A 24,493-nucleotide genomic window follows, 5' to 3' on the forward strand; every position below is an offset into this window, starting at 1 on the left:
CTAGTATGCCTCTTAACTAGCTTGTTGATTAATGGATGATTAGTTTCATAATCATGAACATTGGATGTTATTAATAACAAGGTTATGTCATTGTATGAATGATGTAATGGATACACCCAATTAAGCGTAGCATAAGATCTCGTCATTAAGTTATTTGCTATAAGCTTTCGATACATAGTTACCTAGTCCTTATGACCATGAGATCATGTAAATCACTTGTACCGGAAAGGTACTTTGATTACACCAAACACCACTGCGTAAATGGGTGGCTATAAAGGTGGGATTAAGTATCCGGAAAGTATGAGTTGAGGCACATGGATCAACAGTGGGATTTGTCCATCCCGATGACGGATAGATATACTCTGGGCCCTCTCGGTGGAATGTCGTCTAATGTCTTGCAAGCATATGAATGAGTTCATAAGAGACCACATACCACGGTACGAGTAAAGAGTACTTGTCAGGAGACGAGGTTGAACAAGGTATAGAGTGATACCGAAGATCAAACCTCGGACAAGTAAAATATCGCGTGACAAAGGGAATTGGTATTGTATGTAAATGGTTCATTCGATCACTAAAGTCATCGTTGAATATGTGGGAGCCATTATGGATCTTCAGATCCCGCTATTGGTTATTGGTCGGAGTGAGTACTCAATCATGTCCGCATAGTTCACGAACCGTAGGGTGACACACTTAAAGTTGGATGTTGAAATGGTAGAACTTGAATATGGAATGGAGTTCGAATATTTGTTCGGAGTCCCGGATGAGATCCCGGACATCACGAGGAGTTCCGGAATGGTCCGGAGAATAAGATTCATATATAGGATGTCATTTTATGTGAAATAAAATGTCGCGGAAGGTTCTATGGAAGGTTCTAGAAGGTTCTAGAAAAGTCCGGAAGAAACCACCAAGGAAGGTGGAGTCCACATGGGACTCCACCCCCATGGCCGGCCAACCCTAGTGGGGGAGGAGTCCCAAGTGGACTCCCCCTTAGGGGGCCGGCCACACCCCCATATGGGAGGTGGAAATCCCACCTTTGGTGGGAGTCCTAGTTGGGCTAGGTTTCCCCTTTTTATGGGAGGTTTTTGGTTCGGGTCTTATTCGAAGACTTGGAGACCAACTCTTGGGAATCCACCTATATAATGAGGGGCCAAGGGGAGGGGGCCGGCCACCCCAAGACTTCAAGCCTCAGCCTTGGCCGCACCCCTTAGAGGGCCGGCGCCCAACCCCCCTCTCTCCCCAAACCCTAGCGGTCTCTCTCCTCCACCACATCCCGCACGCTTAAGCGAAGCTCCGCCGGATTTCTCCACCACCACCGACACCACGCCGTCGTGCTGTCGGATTCAAGAGGAGCTACTACTTCCGCTGCCCGCTGGAACGGGGAGGTGGACGTCGTCTTCATCAACAACCGAACGTGTGACCGAGTACGGAGGTGCTGCCCGTTCGTGGCGCCGGAAGCGATCGTGATCAAGATCTTCTACGCGCTTTTGCAAGCGGCAAGTGAACGTCTACCGCAGCAACAAGAGCCTACTCTTGTAGGCTTTGGAATCTCTTCAAGGGTGAGACTCGATAAACCCCTCGTTGCTACCGTCTTCTAGATTGCATCTTGGCTTGGATTGCGTGTTCGCGGTAGGAAATTTTTTGTTTTCTATGCAACGTTATCCTACATATGTATGCCTATTATTACAATATATATAAGCTACTTTTTGCTGGCTTCTTCAAATATCATATGACTGGAGCTTCTGTAAAAGAGGCCTGAGCACACCCTAACGAGGAACCTGCAAATCAGCTCAAAGTGTAAAACATCACAAATATCATATTTTTTAAGGCAACACTTAATAGAATTGATGCTGCAGCAAACGTTCAGCATCTCTAAAGATGGTTACAGAAATCGGTTTCTCGAAAAGAGGTATTGACGAAAATAGAGGTAACCATGCCATCCACTCTGGAAAAATTTTAAATAAAGATAACACTTTCATAATCAAGAAAGTAGTAGCCTAGTAGGCGCTTTCACCAAATACTGAAATAGATTTGATGTGGCGGTAACAAACTAAATGAACTAAGCTTTGCCCTGAAGCTGAAACCATGGACAATTACTGGAAATGAATTAAACACTACAGATTACATGCCAAAGTTATATAGAGGCGTGGCAGATTTATTAACAAATGAAAGGTATCGGGAAAGAAAGAAATGAAGTGAAGCTCAAAGTAAGATGAGATTTCAAGCTACAAATCTAGTAAAATCCCAACAAGGGACAGACATCGACGATTCAATTAGCTAATTGCATAGTCTGTTTTATAAACCTAAAATGAAATCAGTAGAACCTCACTGCAAAATATTGCAGTCAATAATATTGAAGCACTAGACTAGGAAATACATCTTTTATGTGATCTGACTATCTTTACAGCAGGCACGCAAAATATATTTTAAAATGCCAAAAATTCCTTGTTTTACTGCATCTATATATAGATCACATGTCCAATTTAATGACATCAAATGCCAAGTAGAATGATCAACATGTAGAGCATATTTACAGTAAACGGATATTCATAGGCAGCACATACACATCCATCAAGCATCAGGGCATAAACCATCAGGCCCATATATGTTCGAGAAGGCGTGGAGCATATAACTTACTTCTTGTCAATGCGGTGGATCGAGCTTTATTTAAAGATCTGGTCCATGAGTAGCGCTAGCAGGTCAGCCTATTGCATTCTCTAGAAAAAATAGTAACATGTCAGCTTTCCATTCGCAGTGACTGATGATCACTGAAGAAATAATATACAGAGCAAGCAGGCTAGAGACAATCCTATAGTCAGGACAAAAACATTCTACATCTCAGGTGTTGGTATCAACATCATCTTGTTGAAACTGTCTCTTCTCAATCACGACTAGATTCAGAAGATGCATTAGTATGAAGATACAATGGCAGGTCGCAAGTGTGAAATGGATATGGCACAAGATTTATGGTGTGATAGATTATCCATGCGATGCATGAGCCATACAATTTCTTTCTAATGTATTCGCATACAAAATGCAGTAAAGCAAACTCATATGATCATTGAGCACACATTAACAAGCTAAAACAACCTATCTTAATCAGCACATGATAGATACCACCGTATATAAATTTACACAGGACATGCAGTCATCTCAATATTGCATTACTTGCCAGACTTTACCAATAAGTATTTACTATTACATGCGCGTATGGCTCAACGAAATTTAGGAAAATAAAATAGACAGTGAGTGTGGCCTCCCGGTTTCAGACACAAAAGATGCTAGTTATATGAGATCGTTTCACCTTGGTCTAGAGAACCAAAGATTAATATGGTAAGTAATAGTATGAGCTTAATGCTGGATCTATCTCTCGTGCTCTACATCATCTGAAACAGTAGTTTGGGTACTGAATATGCTTGAGGTATGGTCTATTTCAGACTATGTACAACGTACTGTATATGCTTGAGTTCTATTTAAGACTATGTTTATTGAAAACTGCAATGTACACGGTGGTATTCTTAAAAAAGAAAGAGCTGCAGGCATTTGATCCTCCTTTTGACATGAGTTGTCAGACACTCCCCTACCTCTTTTTTCTAAACATACTGAATTGTTGGACTCTCCCATACGACTAGTGCATGAACATGGTATGCTTGTTATGCTCTAGTTGAAAACTTGAACAATATTACAGGAGACATAAGTCAATATATTACCACCAAATATTACGCGGAACACCCTGATAGTTATGAAATTGCACATAAAAACAATCTGACAATAAAAGGTTGAAAGATGGAACCAGACCTGCGCTCCATGTTGGAGATGATCTGCTGGCGGCGGAGAGAGGTTGCTCCAGCGCCACCACTTGAGAATGATTCCCATCAGTCTCACCCGATCAAGATCTGCAAGAATAAAACGCAAAGGAGATGAGAGGATATAGAGGACATAGTAGGATGGTCGTTGAGGATAGAGGACAAAGAGGCAATCGGGAATCAGGTCGACGCACGCATCTAGTGGCTTTCGGAGAAAGTGGCGCCGGCGTCGAGGAACTTGGTCTCAAAACGACTACACGAGTGGCTGGATTGTTCCAGTCGAAATAGGACCACAACGATGTGCATCTCAACGAAGTAGGGCCACGACGCCACCGGTTGGAGACGGCACACAAGGGGGAGGTGCCGAAATAGTAGAGGAGTGGAAGCCGGCGAACTACTCCATCGCCGGCCGCGCCGTCTCGTCGTCGTGGCACTGGCCCAATCGAGGAGAAACACGGATGGCCGCCGGCACTCACGGACGGTCGGTGCCGGAAGTGCTCACCACGGCCTCTCCAGGGCAGCCGCCGCTCGGGGTTTCCCGCGTCTCCATCGGCGGAGGGCTGGTGGAGAAGGGAGGGAGTGGGCTGGCGGAGGATTTGGCTCGCGGAGGATCCACGGGAGGACCAGGCTTGGGGTGGCGGCGTTAGATGGCAAACATGGTGGCGGCGGGGGAGGCTATGGATAGGGTAGTGCTGGTGCCCGGTGAGACACCTAGGGTTAGGAACTTTGAATATCACGAAACTACCCCAGGTTATTTTGGTGGGCGTGATCTCTACGGGAGCTTCTATTCTTGTAGACAGTGTTGGGCCTCCAAGAGCAGAGGTTTGTAGAACAGCAGCAAGTTTCCCTTAAGTGGATCACCCAAGGTTTATCGAACTCAGGGAGGAAGAGGTCAAAGATATCCCTCTCATGCAACCCTGCAACCACAAAGCAAGAAGTCTCTTGTGTCCCCAACACACCTAATAGGTGCACTAGTTCGGCGAAGAGATAGTGAAATACAAGTGGTATGAATATGTATGAGCAGTAGTAACAGTGCCAGAAAAGTGCTTGCTGGCGTGTAGTAAGTAAAGATGCAGCAGAACAGTAAACAAGCAGCGATAGCAGTATTGGAAACAAGGCCTAGGGATCGTACTTTCACTAGTGGACACTCTCAACATTGATCACATAATAAAACCACTCTACACTCTCTTGTTGGATGATGAACACCGCTATTTGTGTAGGGCTACAAGAGCACCTCAATGCCGGAGTTAACAAGCTCCACAACATTCGATATTCATGTTTAAATAACCTTAGAGTGCATGATAGATCAACACAACTATACCAAGTACTAACATAGCATGCACACTGTCACCTTCATACTATGAGAGGAGGAATAGATCACATTAATACCATCATAGTAATAGTTAACTTCATAATCTACAAGAGATCATAATCATAAACTACGCCAAGTACTACATGATGCACACACTGTCACCATTACATCATGGAGGAGGAATAGAGTACTTTAATAACTTCACTAGAGTAGCACATAGATGAATAGTGATACAAAACTCATATGAATCTCAATCATGTAAGGCAGCTCATGAGATCATTGTATTGAAGTACATAGGAGAGAGATTAACCACATAGCTACCGGTACAGCCCCGAGCCTCGATGGAGAACTACTCCCTCCTCATGGGAGACAGCAGCGTTGATGAAGATGGCGGTGGTGTCGATGGAGGAGCCTTCCGGGGGCACTTCCCCGTCCCAGCGGCGCGCCGGAACAGAGACTCCTGTCCCCCAGATCTTGGCTTCGCGATGGCAGCGGCTCTGGAAGGTTTTTGCGGGTTTCGTCGATCGTGATAGGGTTTTCGCGACGGAGGCTTTAAGTAGGCGGAAGGGCAAGGTCGGTGGAGTCACGGGGGGCCCACACAGTAGGGGGGCGCGCCCCCCCTTGGTGGCCGCGCCGCCTTGTGGGGTGGGGCCCCCCTGGCCCCCCTCTGTCCCTCCTTCGGTGCTCTGGAAGCTTCCGGGAAAAATAGGGATCTGGGCGTTGATTTCGTCCAATTCCGAGAATATTTCCTTACTAGGATTTCTGAAACCAAAAACAGCAGAAAACAGGAACTGGCACTGCGGCATCTCGTTAATAGGTTAGTGCCGGAAAATGCATAATAATGACATATAATGTGTATAAAACATGTGAGTATCATCATAAAAGTAGCATGGAACATAAGAAATTATAGATACGTTTGAGACGTATCAAGCATCCCCAAGCTTAGTTCCTACTCGTCCCGAGTAGGTAAACGATAACAAAGATAATTTCTCAGTGACAATGCTACCAACATAATCTTGATCAATACTATTGTAAGCACATGTAATGAATGCAGCGATTTGAAACAATGGTAAATGACATGAGTAAACAATTGAATCATAAAGCAAAGACTTTTCATGAATAGTACTTAAAGACAAGCATCAATAAGTCTTGCATAAGAGTTAACTCATAAAGCAATAAATCAAAGTAAAGGTATTGAAGCAACACAAAGGAAGATAAAGTTTCAGCGGTTGCTTTCAACTTGTAACATGTATATCTCATGGATAGTTGTCAATGCAAAGTAATATAACAAGTGCAATATGCAAGTATGTAGGAATCAATGCACAGTTCACACAAGTGTTTGCTTCTTGAGGTGGAGAGAGATAGGTGAACTGACTCAACAATAAAAGTAAAAGAAAGACCCTTCGCAGAGGGAAGCAGGGATAAATCATGTGCTAGAGCTTTTCAAGTTTTGAAATCATATAGAGAGCATAAAAGTAAAATTTTGAGAGGTGTTTGTTGTTGTCAACGAATGGTAATGGGTACTCTAACTACCTTATCAACCAGACTTTCAAGAGCGGCTCCCATGAAGGACGTTATCTCTACCAGCAAGGTAGATCATCCCTCTTCTCTTTTGTTTACACATGTATTTTAGTTTCATTATTGATGACACTCCTCCCAACCTTTTGCTTACACAAGCCACGGCTAACCGAATCCTCGGGTGCCTTCCAACATTCACATACCATGAAGGAGTGTCTATTTGCAAAATTAAGTTGCTTACTGATGAATCAGAGCAAAACATGTGAAGAGAATTATTAATGAAGTTTGATTAATCAGGGCTGGGAACCACATTGCCAGCTCTTTTTGCAAAATTATTGGATAAGCGGATGTAGCCACTAGTCCATTGTGAAAGTCTGTCAAAAGTAAATGACAAGATCGAATGATAAAACACCACATACTTCCTCATGAGCTATAAAACATTGACACAAATTAAGAAGAATTTTGAATTGTTTAAAGGTAGCACACGAAGTATTTACTTGGAATGGCAGAAAATACCATGTAGTAGGTAGGTATGGTGGACACAAATGGCATAGTAGTTGGCTCAAGGATTTGGATGCATGAGAAGTATTCCCTCTCGATACAAGGCTTAGGCTAGCAAGGTTATTTGAAACAAACACAAGGATGAACCGGTGCAGCAAAACTCACATAAAAGACATATTGTAAACATTATAAGACTCTACACCGTCTTCCTTGTTGTTCAAACTCAATACTAGAAATTATCTAGACCGTAGAGAGACCAATTATGCAAACCAAATTTTAGCAAGCTCTATGTATTTCTTCATTAATAGGTGCAAAGTATATGATGCAAGAGCTTAAACATGAGCACAACAATTGCCAAGTATCACATTATCCAAGACATTTTACCAATTACTACATGTAGCATTTTTTGTTTCCAACCATATAACAATTTAACGAAGGAGTTTCAACCTTCGCCATGAAAATTAAAAGCTAAGAACACATGTGTTCATATGAACCAGCGGAGCGTGTCTCTCTCCCACACAAGCATTTATTCAAACAAAACAAAAACAAAAACAAACAGACGCTCCAAGTAAAGTACATAGGATGTGGCCGAATAAAAATATAGTTTCAGGGGAGGAACCTGATAATTTTGTCGATGAAGAAGGGGATGCCTTGGGCATTGATGTCTACGGGAGCTTCTATTCTTGTAGATAGTGTTGGGCCTCCAAGAGCAGAGGTTTGTAGAACAGCAGCAAGTTTCCCTTAAGTGGATCACCCAAGGTTTATCGAACTCAGGGAGGAAGAGGTCAAAGATATCCCTCTCAAGCAATCCTGCAACCACAAAGCAAGAAGTCTCTTGTGTCCCCAACACACCTAATACAATAGGTGCACTAGTTCGGCGAAGAGATAGTGAGATACAAGTAATATGGATGAGTGTGAGTGGTAATAGCAATCTGAATAAAATATGGCAGTGAGTAAACATGCAACAACACAGTAAACAAACAAAGATTCGATGCTTGGAAGCAAGGCCCAGGGATCCTGCTTTCACTAGTGGACACTCTCAACAACGATCACATAATAGGACTACTCTACACCCCCTTGTTGGATGATGAACACCACGAATTGCGTAGGATTACACGAACCCTCAATGCCGGAGTTAACAAGCTCCACAATATTCAATGTTCATATTTAAATAACCTTAGAGTGTAAGATAGATCAACACGACTAAACCAAGTACTAACATAGCATGCACACTGTCACCTTCATGCTAAGAAAGGAGGCATAGATCATATCAATACCATCATAGCAATAGTTAACTTCATAATCTACAAGAGATTACAATCATAGCCTACGCCAAGTACTAACACGGATGCACACACTGTCACCATTACACCGTGCAGGAGGAATAGAACTACTTTAATAACATCACTAGAGTAGCACATAGAATAGTAGTGATACAAAACTCATATGAATCTCAATCATGTAAAGCAGCTCATGAGATTATTGTATTGAGGTACATGGGAGAGAGATGAACCACATAGCTACAGCGGAGCCCTCAGCCTCGGGGGTGGATTACTCCCTCCTCATCATGGAGGCAGCGATGGCGGTGAAGACGGCGGTGGAGATGGCTCCGGGGGCAATTCCCCGTCCCGGCAGGGTGCCGGAACAGCGACTTCTGTCCCCCGAATTGGACTTTCGCGATGGCGGCGGCTCTGGATGGTTTTCTCTGTTTCCGTCGAACTGGTCGATGTTTTTAGGTCAGGGACGAATATATAGGCGGAGAGGCGGCGCAAGGAGGCGGCTGGGGCCCCCACACCATAGGCTGGCGCGGCCAGGGGGCCACCCGCGCCGCCTTATGGTGTGGGCCCCCTGCTGCCCGCCTCCGACTCTCCTTCGGTGTTCCGGAAGCTTCCGGGAATTCTAAGACTTTCGGTGTTGATTTCGTCCGATTCCGAAAATATTTCCTTACTAGGATTTCTGAAACCAAAAACAGCAGAAAACAGCAACTAGCCTTTCGGCATCTCGTCAATAGGTTAGTTCCGGAAAACGCATAAATATGACATAAAATGTGAACAAAACATGTCGGTATTGTCATAAAACAAGCATGGAACATCAGAAATTATAGATACGTTGGAGACGTATCAGCATCCCCAAGCTTAGTTCCTACTCGTCCTCGAGTAGGTAAACGATAAAAGATAATTTCTGAGGTGACATGCTACCAACATAATCTTAATCATACTATTGTAAAGCATATGAGATGAATGCAGCGATTAGAAACAACGTAAATGCAATGAGTAAAAAATTGAATCATATAGCAAAAAATTTTCATGAATAGTACTTTCAAGACAAGCATCAATAAGTCTTGCATAAGAGTTACTCATAAAGCAATAAATTCATAGTAGAGACATTGAAGCAACACAATGGAAGATTAAGTTTCAGCGGTTGCTTTCAACTTGTAACATGTATATCTCATGGATAATTGTCAATGCAAAGCAATATAACAAATGCAATATGCAAATATGTAAGAATCAATGCAAAGGTCACACAAGTGTTTGCTTCTTGAGGTGGAGAGAAATAGGTGAACTACTCAACATAAAAGTAAAAGAATGGTCCTTCAAAGAGGAAAGCATCGATTGCTATATTTGTGCTAGAGCTTTTATTTTGAAAACATAAAGAGAGCATAAAAATAAAGTTTTGAGAGGTGTATGTTGTTGTCAACGAATGGTAGCGGGTACTCTAACCCCCTTGCCAGACAAACCTTCAAAGAGCGGCTCCCATTTTATTTTATTTTTGGATGGCACTCCTTCCAACCTTTCTTTCACAAACCATGGCTAACCGAATCCTCGGGTGCCTGCCAACAATCTCATACCATGAAGGAGTGCCTTTTTATTTTAGTTTTATTATGATGACACTCCTCCCAACCTTTGCTTACACAAGCCATGGCTAACCGAATCCTTCGGGTGCCGTCCAACAATCACATACCATGGAGGAGTGTCTATTTTTGTTAATTAATTTGGGACTGGGAATCCCATTGCCAGCTCTTTTTGCAAAATTATTGGATAAGCGGATGAAGCCACTAGTCCATTGGTGAAAGTTGCCCAACAAGATTGAAAGATAAACACCACATACTTCCTCATGAGCTATAAAACATTGACACAAATCAGAGGTGGTAAATTTTGAATTGTTTAAAGGTAGCACTCAAGCAATTTACTTTGGAATGGCAGGAAATACCATGTAGTAGGTAGGTATGGTGGACACAAATGGCATAGTGTTGTTTGGCTCAAGGATTTGGATGCATGAGAAGTATTCCCTCTCGATACAAGGTTTAGGCTAGCAAGGTTGTTTGAAGCAAACACAAGCACGAACTAGTACAGCAAAACTCACATAAAAGACATATTACAAGCATTATAAGACTATACATCGTCTTCCTTGTTGTTCAAACACCTCACTAGAAAATATCTAGACTCTAGAGAAACCACTCATGCAAACCAAATTTTAACAAGCTCTATGTATTTCTTCACTAATAGGTGCAAAGTATATGATGCAAGAGCTTAAACATGAGCACAACAATTTCCAAGTATCACATTACCCAAGACATTTATAGCAATTACTACATGTATCATTTTCCAATTCCAACCATATAACAATTTAACGAAGAAGAAACTTCGCCATGAATATTATGAGCTAAGAACACATGTGTTCATACGAACCAGCGGAGCGTGTCTCTCTCCCACACAAGCATGATGTAATCCAATTTATTCAAACACAAACAAAAACAAAAGCACACAGACGCTCCAAGTAAAGTACATAAGATGTGACCGAATAAAAATATAGTTTCAAGGGAGGAACCTGATAAATTTGTCGATGAAGAAGGGGATGCCTTGGGCATCCCCAAGCTTAGACGCTTGAGTCTTCTTGATATATGCAGGGGTGAACCACCGGGGCATCCCCAAGCTTAGAGCTTTCACTCTTCTTGATCATAGTATATCATCCTCCTCTCTTGACCCTTTAAAACTTCCTTCACACCAAACTCGAAACAAACTCATTAGAGGGTTAGTGCATAATCAAAAACTCACATGTTCAGAGGTGACACAATCATTCTTAACACTTCTGGACATTGCCCAAAGCTACTGAAAGTTAATGGAACAAAGAAATCCATCCAACATAGCAAAAGAAGCAATGCGAAATAAAAGGCAGAATCTGTCAAAAGAGAACAGTCCGTAAAGACGAATTTTATTGGGGCACCAGACTTGCTTAAATGAAAATGCTCAAATTGAATGAAAGTTGCGTACATATCTGAAGATCACTCACGTAAATTGGCTTAATTTTCTGAGTTACCTACAGAGAATTTAGCCCAGATTCGTGACAGCAAAGAAATCTGTTTCTGCGCAGTAATCCAAATCTATTATGAACTTTTCTATCAACGACTTTACTTGGCACAAAAAAACTCAAAACTAAGATAAGGAGAGGTTGCTACAGTAGTAAACAACTTCCAAGACACAAATATAAAATAAAGTACTGTAGCAAAATAACACATGGGTTATCTCCCAAGAAGTTCTTTCTTTATAGCCATCAAGATGGGCTCAGCAGTTTTGGTGATGCACTCGCAAGAAATAGTATTTGAAGCAAAAGAGAGCTTCAAGAGGCAAATTCAAAACACATTTAAGCCTAACATGCTTCCTATGCAGAGGAATCTTGTACACAAATGAATTCATGAAGAACAAAGTGACAAGCATAAGAGGATAAAACACGAGTAACTTCAAGATTCTCAACATAAAGAGGGGAAACTTAATATTATTAAGATGCATATAACCATATTTCCCTCTCTCATAATAACTTTCAGTAGCATCATTGATGAAATCCACAATATACCCATCACTTAAAACATTCTTATCATGGTTCATATGCATAGAAGTATCATTAATTTTGGCATAAGGAGAGTTCTTTTCATTAATAGTAATTGGAGCAGGATTATTATCAAGAATTTGAACATGGTAAACAAGTTGCATATTAAGGGAATTGTTTTTGGTAACCCAATCATGACTATGACAAGTTTCATAAGGGTAGTTATAACCTATATCATAGCATTCTTTATAATAATCTTTAGAGATCGAAGGCACAGTGTCATCATAAGAAATAGAATAGTTGTCTTTCACAATCGGTTTATCTGTGTCCACACCATTATTGTTATTAGAAGGAGATGTATCAAGAACATAATGACCAGTAGCTAAAGGATTTGCAAACACCTCTTCCCCAAGCTTAGAGCTTTCTATATCATTATGGGAGGAAGCATGGATAGTACTGACACTATGGCAATTATTATCATCATCATTTTCAGAATTAGTTTCCCAGAGATTTGCAATATCAAAAGTAGTGTGCTCATTCAAATCATGATTGCTAATGTATGTAAAGGGCATAGGAAGATCATCGTATTCAGATTCATTATCACAATAATCATTAGGAGCAACATACTTACGGTTACCTAGCGTTATCTCATTCACGTGGGGATACGCCGTTACCTCTTTCTTTTTATTCTCCTTCTTTTTCTTCTTCTTCGTTCCCTTCTTCTTCTTCTCTTCCTTCTCCTCATTCCCTTCTTTAGGAGGAAGAGGCTTGAAGGGTGGCTTGTCCGCATAACCTGATTTACTTTCAGAAACAATAGAAGAAACTTGGGAGGATCCCTCCTTTTCATTAATTAGTTGAAAACACACAGCGGTCCTATCATATTTTGGCAAGGTGTCATCTTCTAAAATATTTTGTATGTAAGTATTTGTATGGCTATTATCAATGCAATAAGAAAAACACCCATGCAGGACATCATCAATATCAAGATCACTCATATGTAACAAAGAGATTTTTCTCGACAGTTCTTCACACCCCAAAAATAAAGTAAGTTCATCATGCTGATTAGGAGTAATTTCATCATCACAATACAAATTTGTAGCACTCATTGGGTTCAAATTATCATTGGAGGAGCATTGAAAATTAAAATGACCCACTTCATGGCAAACTTCACAAATAAAAGGATAGAGGGCACAAACTTTTTTACCAAGATCATCTAGAGCCCTAAACCACTTTCTAGTTTTTTCATTAGCATGATGGATACAATATTCATCTTTGATTTGATTAATTCCACAAGGTCTATGTATTCCACAAAAATTAACATGCTTATAGGAAATAGCATTCTTAGGAGTTTGAGCATGCTTATTGCAATAATTAACAACAATTTCATTCTTCATACAAGCCTCTTTAAAAGGTTCATGATACTTATCAAAATTCTTCCTAGGTAATTCAAAATGAGAAGCAAAGGCTTTATAAAGATTTGCAGCAACTTGAGAGTCAAGACCATAAGTAGCACTCATATTTCGAAATTTATCGGTATCCATAAAAGCTTCAATGCATTCATAATCATAATTTATACCTGACTCTTTACCTTTGTCGTTCTCCCATCCTTCAGCGTTGTCCTCAATCCGATCAAGAAGATCCCACCTAGCTTCAACCTCCTTGCTTGTGAAAGATCCCTCCGAACATGCGTCCAGATAGTCCTTATGTTGTCCTGAAAGCCTCGCATAAAAATTGTTAACAATAACATTACGGGGGAGCTCATGAATGGGCCATTTGAGCATTAGTGATTTCAATCTCCCCCACACTTGAGAAATACTCTCTCCATCACGAGGATAAAAGTTATAAATATAATTCCTATCAATATGCACTTCATGAGGAGGATAAAATTTAGAATAAAAGAGAGATGCAATTTCCTCCCAACCAAGAGAATGACTATTCTCCAACAATTTATACCAATGCGCCGCTTTACCGGGCATAATAAAGCAGAGAATAGCTTCTTCCTCACTTCATCCATAGAGATACCTGCACACTTGAATAACCCGCATAATTCATGCAAAAACAGTAAATGGTCTCTAGGGTGGACAGTTCCATCCCCTTTATAGTGGTTATCCATAACACGTTCAATAATTTTCATAGGTATTTTATACGGAATACTTTCAGCAGGTGGATTTAAAATATCGCAAGCATCATTAGAGTTATTGCATATGGGAGATAAGTATTATTAGAGCAAATTTTCTCCCCTAAAGATGGGAAGCTAAAAAGATCACAAAAACTAGCTTCCCCAAGCTTAGACTTCTCCATAGCATTAGTAGTAATTGCATTCATACTAATAACATCGCTACTAGCATGCAAATAAGGTTCCATAGGTTTTTTAATTTTCACATCAAACAATTCTAAATCAGGAAAAAGATTAAAAAGCTCACCAATTTTTTTGTTGTTTTCCATTATGCCTAACTAGTGTAAACAAGAAACAAAAAGATGCAATTGCAGGATCTAAAGGAAATAGCTTCGAGTACTTACAACGGCGAGAATAGCTTAGTAGCCAAGATCCGGAGTGTGAGTACCTTTTACCTTTCCTCCCCGGCAACGGCGCCAGAAAATACTTGATGCTGTCCAGGACTGGCGCGTGGTTGATGAGGGAGGAAATCCCTGTTGTGTAGCTTTTCTGGTCCCCGGCAACGGCGCCAGAGAATAGCTTGATGTCTACGGGAGCTTCTATTCTTGTAGACAGTGTTGGGCCTCCAAGAGCAGAGGTTTGTAGAACAGCAGCAAGTTTCCCTTAAGTGGATCACCCAAGGTTTATCGAACTCAGGGAGGAAGAGGTCAAAGATATCCCTCTCAAGCAATCCTGCAACCACAAAGCAAGAAGTCTCTTGTGTTCCCAACACACCTAATACAATAGGTGCACTAGTTCAGCGAAGAGATAGTGAGATACAAGTAATATGGATGAGTGTGAGTGGTAATAGCAATCTGAATAAAATATGGCAGCGAGTAAACATGCAACAACACAGTAAACAAACAAAGATTCGATGCTTGGAAGCAAGGCCCAGGGATCCTGCTTTCACTAGTGGACACTCTCAACAACGATCACATAATAGGACTACTCTACACCCCCTTGTTGGATGATGAACACCACGAATTGCGTAGGATTACACGAACCCTCAATGCCGGAGTTAACAAGCTCCACAATATTCAATGTTCATATTTAAATAACCTTAGAGTGTAAGATAGATCAACACGACTAAACCAAGTACTAACATAGCATGCACACTGTCACCTTCATGCTAAGAAAGGAGGCATAGATCATATCAATACCATCATAGCAATAGTTAACTTCATAATCTACAAGAGATTACAATCATAGCCTACGCCAAGTACTAACACGGATGCACACACTGTCACCATTACACCGTGCAGGAGGAATAGAACTACTTTAATAACATCACTAGAGTAGCACATAGAATAGTAGTGATACAAAACTCATATGAATCTCAATCATGTAAAGCAGCTCATGAGATTATTGTATTGAGGTACATGGGAGAGAGATGAACCACATAGCTACAGCGGAGCCCTCAGCCTCGGGGGTGGATTACTCCCTCCTCATCATGGAGGCAGCGATGGCGGTGAAGACGGCGGTGGAGATGGCTCCGGGGGCAATTCCCCGTCCCGGCAGGGTGCCGGAACAGCGACTTCTGTCCCCCGAATTGGACTTTCGCGATGGCGGCGGCTCTGGATGGTTTTCTCTGTTTCCGTCGAACTGGTCGATGTTTTTAGGTCAGGGACGAATAGAGAGGCGGAGAGGCGGCGCAAGGAGGCGGCTGGGGCCCCCACACCATAGGCTGGCGCGGCCAGGGGGCCACCCGCGCCGCCTTATGGTGTGGGCCCCCTGCTGCCCGCCTCCGACTCTCCTTCGGTGTTCCGGAAGCTTCCGGGAATTCTAAGACTTTCGGTGTTGATTTCGTCCGATTCCGAAAATATTTCCTTACTAGGATTTCTGAAACCAAAAACAGCAGAAAACAGCAACTGGCCTTTCGGCATCTCGTCAATAGGTTAGTTCCGGAAAACGCATAAATATGACATAAAATGTGAACAAAACATGTCGGTATTGTCATAAAACAAGCATGGAACATCAGAAATTATAGATACGTTGGAGACGTATCAGGCATCCCCAAGCTTAGATGCTTGAGTCTTCTTGAAATATGCAGGGATGAACCACCGGGGCATCCCCAAGCTTAGAGCTTTCACTCTCCTTGATCATAGTGTATATCATCCTCCTCTCTTGATCCTTGAAAACTTCCTCCACACCAAACTCGAAACAAACTCATTAGAGGGTTAGTGCATAATCAAAAACTCACATGTTCAGAGGTGACACAATCATTCTTAACACTTCTGGACATTGGTCAAAGCTACTGGAAGTCAATGGAACAAAGAAATCCATCCAACATAGCAAAAGAGGCAATGCGAAATAAAAGGCAGAATCTGTCAAAAGAGAACAGTCCGTAAAGACGAATTTTATTGAGGCACCAGACTTGCTCAGATGAAAATGCTCAAATTGAATGAAAGTTGCGTACATATCTGAGGATCACTCACGTAAATTTGCATAATTTTCTGAGTTACCTACAGAGAATTTTGCCCAGATTCGTGACAGCAAAGAAATCTGTTTCTGCGCAGTAATCCAAATCTAGTATGAACCTTACCATCAACGACTTTACTTGGCAAACAAAACACAAAACTAAGATATGGAGAGGTTGCTACAGTAGTAAACAACTTCCAAGACACAAATATAAAACAAAGTACTGTAGCAAAATAACACATGGGTTATCTCCCAAGAAGTTCTTTCTTTATAGCCATTAAGATGGGCTCAGCAGTTTTAATGATGCACTCGCAAGAAATAGTAGTTGAAGCAAAAGAGAGCATCACGAGGCAAATTCAAAACACATTTAAGTCTAACATGCTTCCTATGCAAAGGAATCTTGTAAATAAACAAGTTCATGAAGAGCAAAGTGACAAGCATAGGAAGATAAAACAAGTGTAGCTTCAAAAATTTCAGCGCATAGAGAGGTGTTTTAGTAACATGAAAATTTCTACAATCATATTTTCCTCTCTCATAATAATATTCAGTACCATCATGAGCAAACTCAACAATATAACTCCACATAAGCATAGTCAATTTTATTAGTTGTAGTGGGAGCAAATTCAACAAAGTAGCTATCATTATTATTCTCATCATCAAATATAGGAGGCATATTGTAATCATAATCAAATTTATCCTCCATAACAGGCGGAACCAAAAGACTACTATCATTATAATCATCATAAATAGGAGGTAAAGTATCATCAAAGTAAATTTTCTCCTCCATGCTTGGGGGACTAAAAAGATCATGCTCATCAAAACCAGCTTCCCCAAGCTTAGAATTTTCCATATCATTAGCAACAACGGTGTTCAAAGTATTCATACTAATATGTTCCATGGGTTTTTTAATTTTCGGATCAAACCATCCATGTCTTAAATCAGGAAATAGAATAAGAAGCTCATTGTTGTCCATTATGCCTAACTAGTGTAAACAAGAAAGAAAAAGATGCAATTGCAGGATCTAAAGGAAATAGCTTCGAGCACAAACACAATGGCGCCAGAAAAGTACTGTTACCTAGAACCGGAGTATGAGTGCCTTTTACCTTTCCTCCCCGGCAATGGCGCCAGAAAAGTGGCTAGTTGCCGGGGTTGCCAGTGTGTGAGTGCCGTTTACCTTTCCTCCCCAGCAACAGCGCTAGAAAAGTGCTTGATGTCTACGGGAGCTTCTATTCTTGTAGACAGTGTTGGGCCTCCAAGAGCAGAGGTTTGTAGAACAGCAGCAAGTTTCCCTTAAGTGGATCACCCAAGGTTTATCGAACTCAGGGAGGAAGAGGTCAAAGATATCCCTCTCATGCAACCCTGCAACCACAAAGCAAGAAGTCTCTTGTGTCCCCAACACACCTAATAGGTGCACTAGTTCGGCGAAGAGATAGTGAAATACAAGTGGTATGAATATGTATGAGCAGTAGTAACAAGGCTTAAAAGTGCTTGCTGGCGTGTAGTAAGTAAAGATGCAGCAGAACAGTAAACAAGCAGTGATAGCAGTATTGGAAACAAGGCCTAGGGATCGTACTTTCACTAGTGGACACTCTCAACATTGATCACATAATAAAACCACTCTACACTCTCTTGTTGGATGATGAACACCGCTATTTGTGTAGGGCTACAAGAGCACCTCAATGCCGGAGTTAACAAGCTCCACAACATTCGATATTCATGTTTAAATAACCTTAGAGTGCATGATAGATCAACACAACTATACCAAGTACTAACATAGCATGCACACTGTCACCTTCATACTATGAGAGGAGGAATAGATCACATTAATACCATCATAGTAATAGTTAACTTCATAATCTACAAGAGATCATAATCATAAACTACGCCAAGTACTACATGATGCACACACTGTCACCATTACATCATGGAGGAGGAATAGAGTACTTTAATAACTTCACTAGAGTAGCACATAGATGAATAGTGATACAAAACTCATATGAATCTCAATCATGTAAGGCAGCTCATGAGATCATTGTATTGAAGTACATAGGAGAGAGATTAACCACATAGCTACTGGTACAGCCCCGAGCCTCGATGGAGAACTACTCCCTTCTCATGGGAGACAGCAGCGTTGATGAAGATGGCGGTGGTGTCGATGGAGGAGCCTTCCGGGGGCACTTCCCCGTCCCGGCGGCGCGCCGGAACAGAGACTCCTGTCCCCAGATCTTGGCTTCGCGATGGCGGCGGCTCTGGAAGGTTTTTGTGGGTTTCGTCGATCGTGATAGGGTTTTCGCAACGGAGGCTTTAAGTAGGCGGAAGGGCAAGGTCGGTGGAGTCACGGGGGGCCCACACAGTAGGGGGCGCGCCCCCTGGTGGCCGCGCCGCCTTGTGGGGTGGGGCCCCCTGGCCCCCCTCTGTCCCTCCTTCGGTGCTCTGGAAGCTTCCGGGAAAAATAGGGATCTGGGAGTTGATTTCGTCCAATTCCGAGAATATTTCCTTACTAGGATTTCTGAAACCAAAAACAGCACAAAACAGGAACTGGCACTGTGGCATCTCGTTAATAGGTTAGTGCCGGAAAATGCATAATAATGACATATAATGTGTATAAAACATGTGAGTATCATCATAAAAGTAGCATGGAACATAAGAAATTATAGATACGTTTGAGACGTATCAGGGCGGTTCGGTCATTTTCGTCCAAAATGGTGGATGCGGGAGAATTTGGCGCTCGAAGCAAAATTTTCGGTTGGAGTGCGGAGAAATGGATTCATGGAAAGAAAAATGGACTCAAAAGTTTGCTAAAAGAATATTCACTTCGTCTAAAAATGGATTTCTCAACTTTATCTACATATAAATTATTTCTAACTCAAATACGTCTAAATATATCTATATTTAGATAAAAATAGGATATTTATTTTCAGACGAAGATAGTAGGTAATTCATAATAGAGGATCTCGCCTTGGAATTGCAACCGAAAGTGACATGCCACCTAGAGGAAATGGCTGAGTTGGCCGCCCAATAATTTTAAAGCATCCGAATTAGCGGTCATGACGATCTAAATTGGTCGTAATTGCCTAGAAATAACGTCGTAGACCGCATGACCCCGATTATGACGATTTCATCCTAGAAAATTACGATGTTTTTGACCCAAATCGTCGTAGTTTTCTATGGTTTTGTCCCCCTCAAACAACTAACGACCATTCGCTCTGAAATCGTCATAGAATCATGACGATTTTACTCAGGGTCACTAAGAGAAGGTCACAAGTCAACACATTTCTTGTAGTGACAAGAGGCGGATAAGAATGGGTCACCTTCCCTTGTGCCACCCGCTCCATCATCACCCATCGATTCCACGATGGCTACGTTGGATGACCTCAAGAAATTGGAGTCATCCATCGTTGCCCAAATGAAGGCAATGATGATGGAGTTGGTTGCACGAAAACCAAACCCTCCACCAAAAGCAAGTGCCGAGGATCCGCCACCAAAAGCTAACACCCTTCCTCTTGTTGATTTTGTCGCGGAAGCGACAAAAGATCCACAAAAGGAAGGGCTTGGGGATACCGGCACTACAACAAAAGGGAAGGATGATGACACACCGGTATCGGAACGTCAAGGGAGTTATCATGCGGTGCCACCACCAAATGATTACACCATCAACGTTCCGATACCGATGCCGCATATCTTGTCGCATGGTTCACCACCGTCTCTTGAGTCAAACAACTTTGAGAATTGGCAATTCCTAATGCGTTCACATGTGCGCATCGCTTCTACCGAGCTTTGGCGTATCATTGAGGAGGGCTATTCACCACGAGATCCCAAGAAATTGACAAGGAGAGATGTGGTGGATGACCAACTCAACGCCACCGCCATCAACATGATTCATATGGCCATCACCCCCAAGGACCTCGCTCATATCCGCTCGCTCAAGACCGCCAAGGAAGCATGGGACAAACTTGAGAAGCTCTTCCTTGGCAATGCAAGCATCCAAAGCTCCCGCTTTGATGAAGTGAACAACATGGCCGACAACTTCGTCATGGTTGAAGGAGAGACCCCCGAAGAAATGTATCGACGCCTCATTGCTCTTGCCGTGCAAATGCAAGATCTTGGAGCAACGTTCGTGGATGACCATTGGATCAAGCGCAAGTTCTACAACGCTCTCCTCCCTTATGAGGAAGTGAAGTTGATGGCCATCCGCCAAAACGCCTCCTTCCGTGCTATGACATCCGATGAAGTCCTTAGCAAAGTCATCGCTTTGGACATCTCCAAGAAGAATGCGGAGGATCTTGTTGCTCGCGCCCACAACTCCCGCAAGCCCAACCTTGCATTGAAGATGAAGGTGCATGAAGCTAGTGAAAGCGATGAGGATCCCGTTGAGTGGGGATCGGATGATCTCAAGGTCAACTACCATGAGCACATGGCTCTCGCCGCCAAGAAGTTTTGGGATGGAAACATCTCCCGAAACACAAGACCAAGAAGATCACGTGATTCTCCAAGAAGACTCTCCAAGAACCCAAGAGAAGGGACAAAGGGAAGAACATGCTACAATTGCGGTGACAAGAATCATTTTGTCGCGGATTGTATGTTTGAGAGAAGAGAAGATTATGGTGGAAAGCTTATCCCAAAGGATAGGTACAAGCCACTCTCCAAGGGATTCTCCAAGTTCTCCCCAAGGTCCGATGACGACAAGGTCTCCTCCAACAAGAAGCCTAGAGCCTTCATCATTCGTGAAGAGTACACCTCCGATGAAGATGGGGAGCATGACGACAAGCGCTCCAACAAGGAAGGAGAGGGAGTGGCCGCCATCGCCATTTCCACTCCCTCCAACTCTCTCTTCGACTCTCCTAATGAGAACCTCGTCACCAACAATGCTCGGTGCCTTATGGCAAAGGTATCCACGGAGGTAAAATCCCCTTCCAAACCATCATCTTCTACTAATGCCTTATATATTGATGATGCCACTAGTCTCACCGTTAAACGTGAGATTATGGGTTTGGATTCCTTGGATTATTTTCTCACTAACATGAAGGGGGATACCAAGATTCATGTTGGGGCTCTCTTAGCCCAACTTGGTGCGGCACAAGATCTTATCGAGAAGAGGGAGAAGTTGGAAAGGGAAGCGGCCTTTGAGCTTGCCGATCTCAAGGAGGAGCTTGATGATGAACGGAATCTTCGCATGTCTCTTGAAGCTAGTGTCATCGTTCTTGAAGACAAGAATGAAGCTATTGTTTCACGACTCACCAAGGATCGCGACCATGCTCTTGAGTTGGTGGGTGACCTCAAGAAGAAGATGCTCTCACTCGAGGAAGCCAACAAAGAGAAAGATGATGAAGACCCCAATTCTTGCCATGATGAGCTTGTGGATCAAGTCACTTCCTTGAGAAGGCACAATGCTCTTCTCTTGGAAGTCAATGCTCTTCAAGAAGAAGCCTTGGATGAATATTACCGCTTGTTCAAAGAGAAGACCTCATGTTGCACCCATGAAGAAGAAATTGCCGCTCTTGAAGTCACCAAGGCCAAGCTATTGAGTTTGAGTAGCAAGCAAGAAGAGTCGTTGGTGGAGTGTCTCCGCATGAGCAAGGAGAAGGATACGTGTTGCGATCATGAGGAGGAAATAGCCGCCTTGAAGAGAAGGGAAGCCAAGCTCATGGAGGTCAACTCCATGCAAGAAGAAACCTTGAAGGAGTACTTTCCTTTGAGCAAGGACCATGCATGTTGCACTCATGAAAGCGACATTGCCAAGATGGAGAATGACAAGCTCTTGCTCATGAAGTTGAACACTCTCCAAGAAGAAGCTTTGATGGAACACTTCCGGGTGAACAAGGCAAAGGAGGTCCAAGTGTTTGATATTTGCCATCCACACCCGGAGCATGAAGATGAAGTCAATCGCTTGAAGGCCAAGGTTGATGGACTCCAAGTTCAAGCCAAGTACTTGGAAGGAATCATTGAAGCTAAAGATGGAGCCAAAGAGGGCTCGTGCAATGAAGGAGGAGTGGCTACCAAGCCAAAGAGAAAGAGGAAGAGGAGGACCAAGAAGAAGAAGGACAAGGAGAACATGGAAACCAACCTTGAAGGGAGCAATGCTAGCTCAAGAAGAGATGGAGTACCCAACTCCGCCTCGACGGGTTTCGCCGGCTCTAACAACCCTTCTCATGTTCTTTTTGTTGATTACTATGGACATATTCGTGCTCTCTTTATTGGTCCTCAAAAGGACAATGTTGATTGGACTATTTGGGTTCCCAAACCCCTTGTTACTAACATGCTAGGACCCATTGAAAAATGGGTACCTAAATCCAAGACTTGATTCCTTGTAGGACTATGCTTCCGGTGGCGCTAAATGGGTGGTTGATAGTGGAGCCACAAGTCATATGACCGGAAGCAAGGATATTGTTGTCGACCTCGTGCCTTCTCTATCTACCGTTTCATATGGCGACAACACGTGCTCTAAGGTATTGGGTCTTGGCAAGGTGGTGGTAACACCCGACATCTCACTTGTGAATGTCCTCCTTGTCGAGATCCTTGGTTACAACTTACTCTCCGTTCATCAAATTGCTCGTATGGGTTTATGCACTTTCTTTGATGAACATATGGTGGTCCTCTTGTGGAGCAAGACACTCAATGTAGCTTTTGTTGGATATGTAGAGAATGGTTTGTATGTTGTCGATTTCTCCGGAAAGACAACGTCTTCCGCTCTTTGCCTATTCGCCAAAGGTGACAAGGGTTGGTTATGGCATCGCCGACTAGCCCATGTCAACATGAGGACTTTGCAAAGTCTTCACAAGGGTGGCCACATTCTCGGACTAAAAGAAGATGTCTCTTTTTGCAAGGATCGTGGTTGTAGGTGTTGCGTACAAGGAAAAATGCATGGAACTCCTCACAAGGCCAAGACTATCATCTCTACCACAAGATGCTTGGAGCTCCTACATGTTGATCTCTTTGGTCCACCATCTCATGAAAGTCTTGGAGGAAAGAAGTATTGCCTCGTCATCGTTGATGACTATTCACGCTATTGTTGGGTATTCTTCTTCAAGTACAAGAGTGAGACTCAACGGACCATGATGGAGTTTGCCAACCAAGTTCAACGCAAGTACGACAACAAGATCCTCGCAATAAGGAGCGACAATGGAACGGAGTTCAAGAACTACACTTTGGATGACTTCCTCGGCGAAGAAGGAATCCAACACCAATACTCCACGCCATATACTCCCCAACAAAATGGGGTCGCCGAAAGGAAGAATCGAACATTGATCGAAGCCGCTCGAACCATGATGATGGAATACAAGTCCAACTACAATTTTTTGGGCGGAAGCTATCTCTACCGCTAATCGCCTATACTTTCGCAAAGGTCTTGAGAAGACACCATATGAGATCCTCACCGACAACAAGCCTAATGTGTCATACTTCAAGGTCTTCGGATGCAAATGCTATATACTTGTCAAGGACACCCGCCTATCCAAGTTTGATTCAAGAGCTCAAGAAAGAATTTTCGTTGGCTATGCTACGGATTCTCACGCCTATAGGGTCTTCAACAAGTCAAGTGGAAGGGTTGTAGAGTCTTGTGATGTGACGTTCGATGAAGATGATAGATCTTTGGAGGAGCGAAGTGCTTCTTGTGAGAAAGGAGATGCAATTCCCCCGGATACCATAGGAAGGATGGGTGTTGGCATTCGTCTACCTCAAAAGCTACCTTCTATGTGTACCGGGGAAGGACCAAGTTCCACCCAAGTGGAGCCATCTACACCACAAGGCCAAGCTTCTTCCGTTGATCTAACAAATGCAAGTCAACCTCTACAACAACCTCAAGTTCAACCCCAACCTCAAGATCAACCTCGACATCTACAACAACAATCAAGTCCAAGTTCACCTCAACAAGCTCAAGAACAACATACACCGCAAACTCGTCTACCACAACATTCGACATCAGGTGACCAAGGCCAAGCTTCAAGCTCTTCTTCGAGTGGCTCG

At 42.7% G+C, this 24,493-nt stretch overlaps 1 long non-coding RNA gene across 1 annotated transcript; it reads right to left on the reverse strand.

The window, feature by feature from the left end:
* Nucleotides 1-1,664: 1,664 nt before the first annotated feature.
* LOC127330530 (uncharacterized) lies at nt 1,665-4,024 on the reverse strand. The gene is made up of 3 exons (XR_007869310.2): nt 3,796-4,024; nt 2,635-2,714; nt 1,665-1,775 (listed from the first exon to the last, which is right to left on the reverse strand). It is a non-coding gene; the product is annotated as an uncharacterized lncRNA (long non-coding RNA).
* Between the last annotated feature and the right edge of the window lie 20,469 nt (nt 4,025-24,493).

This window comes from Lolium perenne, chromosome 2 (genome assembly GCF_019359855.2).
Source record: "Lolium perenne isolate Kyuss_39 chromosome 2, Kyuss_2.0, whole genome shotgun sequence".
NCBI classification, from domain to species: domain Eukaryota; kingdom Viridiplantae; phylum Streptophyta; class Magnoliopsida; order Poales; family Poaceae; genus Lolium; species Lolium perenne.